The sequence below is a fragment of the Cupressus sempervirens genome, chromosome 5 (genome assembly GCF_028749045.1).
Source record: "Cupressus sempervirens isolate cs-2001-9-10 chromosome 5, ASM2874904v1, whole genome shotgun sequence".
Classification (NCBI taxonomy): domain Eukaryota; kingdom Viridiplantae; phylum Streptophyta; class Pinopsida; order Cupressales; family Cupressaceae; genus Cupressus; species Cupressus sempervirens.
In genome coordinates this window covers 796,019,333-796,025,556 of record NC_143122.1, presented here as the reverse complement: position 1 = coordinate 796,025,556, position 6,224 = coordinate 796,019,333, and the positions used below count along the sequence as shown (strand labels likewise).

The window sequence follows — 6,224 nt, the reverse complement described above, 5'->3', positions numbered from 1 at the left end:
CCTACATGTGGATCTATTGAGATCTATGAATTGTGGATCCCAACAAATGCATAGGTAGGATCATAGAACCTACCCAAATCCTCATGAACCAACACCCAAATCAGGATATTACTAATTAGGAACAACTTCACATCAAAAATCCTTTTCTAAGATACTAACTAGATATTACTAATTAGGAACAACTCAAGGTTCATTTACCAACTCCCACACCCACCTTAATTCATATGTTAGTTACACCCAACCTCTAATAAAAAATGAGGTGTTGATCACTTGATTTTTTTGGCTATCATGACCCCACATTCTATTGGACAGTTTATGTATATAAGGATCCCAAAACTTGATCAAAATCTTGACTCTAGTATTGTCCATATAACAAAATCAAACTTTGCATTGAATAAACTCACCACCACATCCCCACCCCCTATCAATTCATCTATACACATTCCTACTTTGGGTTCATAGAAAATAAAGACTTCTACTATCCTAATTATGTCAACATGACAGTCAACAATAACTTAGTGTTCCTTCATTCTATTATAGAAGACACAATGAAAACACCCTAAGGCTTTGTCCCTCCTTGCAACCATGAGAGGCCTACAAACCTTAGTATTTCTCATATAAATTTGAAGGCAACATGAATTTAATACTAGTAGGTAGCATTTCCTATAAAAAATAGTCCTTGCAACATTCCACCATCTAGAAACTAGATAAGGGTGGTATTGTTTAGAAAACCCAGTAAAATTTTAAAATTTTGGTCACATGATCTATAATTTTACATAACCAAGACCTTCTTCCATACATCTTTGGAGGAAAAATCTTCCCACTAGGCATTCACATGTTTCCTATGCTTAACTAGATATCCCTTATCAGTAACATTCACTACATACTTAGTAAGTTGAAGACAAGGTAGATGAACGAGCTTGTATGTGTCCCCTACAAAAACTTGCTCTTTGACAACCTCTCTTCATATACATCTAATCTGATCCTAACCTTTATGTCCTACTCTCAATCAATACCTTTTCTTGAGGCACATTAATCCTTGGAGCTAGGCCAGTCAATGAATGTAATCTACTTAGTAAGTTCATTAAGAATGATAACATATTGAATGGTTGAATGTATTTCCTACTAAAAGCATAGGATAAGTTCAATAAATATTGTTCAAATTTGTATCTAATGAATAAATTTTATAATGAACTAGGTTTTCCTACTAACTATTTAGGTCATTACTTAAATGGTATCTTTTTGATGTTTTAGTAGATGGTATAAAATAGAAACATAAAAAAATGGAGTGAAATAGATAGCTCCATTAAGCATGCCCATGACAAAAAATATTCCTTCGTCTCATGCAATCACCCAATGCTTATCCAAGCTTCAAGAAAGTCTATGTAGAAATAGTACATGTACCCCTTGAAACCACAAAAATCTATGTAAAAATACCATCAATTGCACCTTAAGAACACTGTAACCCTTGTTGCATTTGAGAAGCACAATTTGTTGCATTTGAGAAATAGTACATGTACCCCTTGAAACCACAAAAATCTATGTAAAAATACCATCAATTGCACCTTAAGAACACTGTAACCCTTGTTGCATTTGAGAAGAACAATTTGTGGCACCAATATTTTTGGGACGACTTTCTGTCAGCACTAAGTTTCTGAATAAAGAAGCTAAAAATGAGAGAGAACACTTGACCCCAGTTTTAAGATATCTGAACTTGTTCTATAGGTTGATAAATTATCCCCATAGCATAGGTAAAAGTTTTTCTTCACAGTCAACATTCTAATGTTATTATGTATATATCAACCACTAAGATGGCCAAAAAGAAACAACTACATTACCTTAGACAAAAAATTGATCATAGGCTTTAGAAGCACTATTTACCATCATTTTTTAGAAAATGTATTCATTACCATATTTTTGAATGGAACTCACACTATTTCTTGTAATGACAAGCAATTATATAGGGAACTGAAAAGAGGTGTAAACTCAAGGAACCAGAGCATGAAGTATGAGGTCCTAAAAGATAGATGTATAAGTTATGAGTCCAAACTAGGATTTGCAATGAGACTAGATGGCACTTAATTATTAACTAAGAAGATAAATGAGTCTAAGAAAGATGTACTCCAGAGAACCTTCACAAATACAATCTGTCAAAATTTCAAATCCACAACATCACACTTTTAAGTCAACTAATTTACATGTAAATAAACTATTCAAAAGTAAAAAACATTTCAGAAAAAGAAATCAAACCTACTTGGAGAAATTTATTTTGCAATTGACCTATCAGAATGATGGAAATATCTCAGACACTTTCATCTCTATGAGAAATATTTTGTATAAGGAAGCACGCATGTGTTGCAAGTACAACTTCACTCTTGGCTACCTTGTCTCTAGTTGTTGTTGTTACTTTACTCATTCTTCCATGCTTCCTCTTGACATTTGAACTCTCCTTCCATAGATATCACACATGGGATCTATAATAAATGTTTTGAATGATATCTTATATTCATTTAAAACTACCTTGAATTTGACCTTGATGAGTTTCAACTCCATTATTGTGGATGAAAATATCCATTCCCAATGTTCATGTCCCTTTGAAATTAAGAGGTTTACACCAAGGATGAAGACGTGTATCAAATTCTTTTATAGTCTTCAAATATCCTTCAATGCTATCAAGTTTCATTGATTCTACAAATTCCCAATGACTTCTCCTTCCAATTAAAGCAAGTTTGATATGGTCTATTTTGATTCTAAAAATATTAGAATGTTCAAACTCCTATGACTTGCACCCAATAAAAATAGGGACAACATATGCATATGATTTATTCTTCCTTGCCTTTATTTGTATGAGAGATTCCTCACTATATATGATTTTGATCTTAATTTTTGTCTACTACTTCAATCAATCCTATTGAATTTATGAAGATATTAGTAATGATTGGTTCATATGTGAATAGATACAAACCATCATTTTCATTTTACATAGGTTATTAATGGCTTCAAATCAAATGATGTGCATATTACTAACTCCATCATGACCCATAATTTATGACTCATTGACTTCCTCCACTTGTTTCTTTCATTCATAAATCTCGACTATTCTATGCATGTAGAGTGGAATAGTTATAACTATTAGAAACAATAGTTTCTTAGAGCATATCTCTAGACACCTCATTTTTTCCTAACCAGCAAGTCCCCAAGAGTTTGAGGTTGCTAGTTTTCTAAGGAAATAATTTTTCTTACACTTTCATTATATGAAGCTAAATCAGTGATATTGTGTGTTTTTTCTATTTTCTAAATTGTAATTTGAGAAAAAAAAAAGTCATATGCTTCAAATTGCAATGTTGGATGCCAAATAGAAATTTGGGCAGTTGTAAGTTACACAATCTGGAACAATGGGTAGTATCACTCTCTTTTTATCAATTATTTCTTATTAGTAACTCTTTTAGTGCTTTCATTGTTATTATTCATGCAATCATTCATTTTTCAATTTAAAGCTAACTAGGCCTAACTCTCTGATGGATGGAAGAAAAAATGTTCTTTTGTTTACTCTCAGCTGGAACTACATTTTAGTGAGTGATGTGTCAACCATTATTACTGGGGAAGATGTTACACAAAGTTATTTTGAATCCAAAATTATAGAATACAACTTATATATTTTCTTGTTTGAATTATAAATACTAGAATTTTGAACCTTGAGTTTTCATGTTTAATTTGTAACTAACACCATGCTATTTATTTATTGTTTAATTTAATTTAATGCTGGTTTCAACTACATTTAATTTAGTTCATGAATTAAAAAAGTAAATTCTTTTGTGGTACAATAAGAGTCACCCATATTACATAGCTCTTTTTGGCAAGAAGTTTTATATGAGATGGCATTGGTGAATGAGGATTCCAATATAGGAGGAGCCAAATGGATGAGGAGCCTTTGATTATTAAGGTATGTTGTTAAAATCTAGTATGTGCTTGGATTGCTGATGAGCCTTTGATTATTAAGCTATGTTGTTAAAATCTAGTATGTTCTTGGGTTGCTGATGGTTTTTGTTTTCATTCATGTGGTTGTAGACATCCTTCCTCCCTCCTCTCCTCTTCTCATTTTTTCCCTACTTCCAACCATTATTCTACTTGATCCTTTCTTTTAGTTTTTGTTACAATTTTACATCTTCCCTCATATGTCCTATTCTCTCATATTTTTCTTTATTTTCTTTATGGTCTTACTATAATTCCCAAACATATTGAATTTGGATCTATGAATTGATCCATCAATGTGTTGTTTGATGATTCTACTGCTCACTCAAATTGTAAGCTACATAAAATACAAATATTTGTATGGTTGTAAGATCACCTATTTGTTTGGTTTATGCTACATAAATTAACTATTATTCTAAACTCCATATTATGGAGTAGAAGAGAAATTTATTTTCTACTGCAATGAAAGAGGAGTTAAAGATGATGAAAATCTACTGCCTTGGAGCTAGATATGAAGGGGGCCCAACAATGGTTGTCATTACAATGAAATACCCTTTTATTGATGTAGCAGTCTTAGATATTTCAGCAGCCAGAATTTCTACCTAGAATAGTGACCAATTGCCCATTTATGAGGCTGGGCTTCATGAGGTTGTAAGAAATTGTAGGGGAAAAAACCTCATTTTTAGTACTGATTTACAAAAGCATATCATTGAAGCAAACATTGTATTCATTTTAGTCAATACCCCAATAAAAGTTGGATGTTTTGGGGCTGAAAAAGCTATAGATCTAAGCTATTGGGAAAATGTTGTAAGAATGATTGCAAATGTTTCAATTGAAAAGGTTCTCATGCATAACAAGAAGGGATTAAAATTTTAGGTTCTTTCAAATCCAAAGTTTTGTTGTAGAAGGAAGTGTTGTTCAAGATCTTTTCAATCCAGAACTTTTGGTCATTGGAGATAGAAAGAGTCCTCAAGGGTAGGAAGTAGTTAAACATTTGATAGAAGTGTACACAAATTAGGTTCCTCAAAAAAAGATCACTAGTACAAATTTGTTGTCTGTAGAAATCTCCAAAATTGCTGAAAATGTACTTTTGGCTCAGAGGATTTCATCAATGAATGTGATTTTTGCTTTGTGTGAAGTAGTTGAGGGAGATGTTATAGAGGTTGCTAATTCCATCAAGAGGGATTCAAGAATTGGGCTAGATTTTTTGAATGCTAGTTTTGGCTTTGGTGGTTCAAATCTGAAGGACATTTTGAACTTGGTTTACATGTGTGAATGTAATGGGGTAATTAAGGTACAAAACTACTAGAAACAAGTTATGAAGATAAATGATTATCAGAAAAGATGATTTGTGAATAGGGTAATTTCCTCAATGTTTAATACACTTGTGGGGAAATGGGTTTCCATTCTTGGGTTTACATTCAACGGGGGCATAGCTGGTAATCTAGCAATTGATGTATGTAGGAGTCTTATTGAAGACCAAGAAACTATTAGCATTTATGACCCACAAGTAATAGAGGAATGAATTCTGAGAGCCCTTTCCATGAACAAATTCATTTGGGATCATTTAATCAGCCCTTCAACTATGAAATAAGTTCAAGTTGTTTGGGTTACCTATGAATCTACAAGGGGTACTCATGGAGTGTGCATTCTAATGAGGAGGGATGAATTTAACATTCTAAACTACTAGAAGGTCTATGATAGTATGTAGAAACCTACTTTTATTTTTGATGGGCCCAACTGTATGGATGCACAAAAGCTCAAGGAGATTGATTTCATTATTTATTCCATTGGTAAGTCTCTAGATCCTTGGTTGAAAGATCTTACCCCAATGCTATAGAATATTCATTTTATTTCTCTATTCATATTTGTATTATGACTATTGCTTATGATTATGGAGCTGAATGATCAATGAATTTCTATTTTTAACTTTAAAAAAAAAAACAAAAAAAATAGCGATTCTAATAAATTATCCATTATCAAATAGGAATTAAATGATTATTTATTTGTTCTAATATAAATCTATACTTTTCATGTAAGCAGGTGATTCAACCATCAAGTTAGATCCTAATTTTATAGACATCCTTTTAGAGTTAGAAGAGGAGTATTATGAATTGGTAAGGTATTTCATTACTATTAGCAATCATTTAATACTTTTTTATATCACACTATTATCATGAAGAAAAATTGTTGATTCTATTTACAAAATTAGTTTTTTGATGGCCATACATTCAATCTAATAATGGACAAAG

At 32.0% G+C, this 6,224-nt stretch overlaps 1 pseudogene; it reads left to right on the top strand.

Annotated features, from left to right (window-relative positions):
- The first annotated feature begins 4,452 nt into the window (after positions 1 to 4,452).
- On the top strand, positions 4,453 to 5,812 carry LOC149558330 (UDP-glucose 6-dehydrogenase 4-like; annotated as a pseudogene).
- The last annotated feature ends 412 nt before the right edge of the window (positions 5,813 to 6,224 follow it).